Raw genomic sequence first — 1,096 nt, forward strand, 5'->3', positions numbered from 1 at the left:
TTGACTTTTAATCTGATAGCCAGGCCTTACCAGAAAACAGTGGCATTTTCCCACAGTGATTCTTACTGTACTTTTACGCACGCCTTCCTAGCTCAAGTTTGGGGGGAGTAGAAGACTGCTGGGATGCCTGGGTTTCACTGTCTTCCAGTCTCTTACACCGGGGAGATCTTTGACAAGACATCTATGATGAAAAATTATTTTTGAGGGAGGTGGGGATGGTGCATGATTCAAGTTAAGATTTTGCACCTAAGGATAGTTTAAGAAAATCCAGTATCCCCAAATCCAAACTTTGAAAACAAGCTAACCAGGTAGCAGTTACACACAAAGATGCCTCTACTTACAAAAGCCTTCACCGGAGTTTTCTTTTATCTGTCATCTACTCCCTTACACTGTTCTCATTGTGTTTCAGAAAGCTATTTACAAATTTCACGAGTCTGTCTACTTTATAAAGGCGATTTTTAAAATTATCACCTGTCATCCCAGCGTTAACAGTGTCACCATTCTGCTTTAATTCCCCGCCATATAACACCTTACGTATACAGGATGCACATTATTACAGTATACCAATCATGGTCTATTTGGTGTGTATTGTTACAAGCTGTGTTTTACCTTCTCCCTTGACGTGAGCGGGCGTGGCTATCGGAGGCCCCGCCTCCCACGCGGAGGTGTGTCCGCTGCCGCAGCCACTGTTTATCGGTCTGCCCGAACCAGCTGCAACCCGCCCCAGGGACTCTCCTTTCTTGTAGCTGCTCCGCCTCTCTAAACTTTCCACCCCAGAGACTCTTAGGCATCTAGCTGGCTCCAGCCCTCTCAGGTTCGGCTTCAAGACGAAAAAAGAAACAAAACCCTAAAAGCCGCAGTCACGTTTCGGGGAGGAACGCTGCCGACACTCCCCGGGGAACCAGGGGACGAGGCCCCTAGCCGTGCGGGACGGAGCGCGCTCCCGCGTGGGTGCGGCCCCTTCGCGTTCCCTGGCTCATCCTCCTGGAACTCGCCGCGGCGGACACGCGCCCGCCCCTCTAGGCGGGGACGCGCCGCCGGGGTAAGCGCGCGGCCCCGAGCCCGTGCGCCATTTTGATTTCTGTCTCTGGCTGCA

Source organism: Bison bison, unplaced genomic scaffold, assembly GCF_000754665.1.
Source record: "Bison bison bison isolate TAMUID 2011002044 unplaced genomic scaffold, Bison_UMD1.0 scf7180017864354, whole genome shotgun sequence".
In the NCBI taxonomy this organism is placed as follows: domain Eukaryota; kingdom Metazoa; phylum Chordata; class Mammalia; order Artiodactyla; family Bovidae; genus Bison; species Bison bison.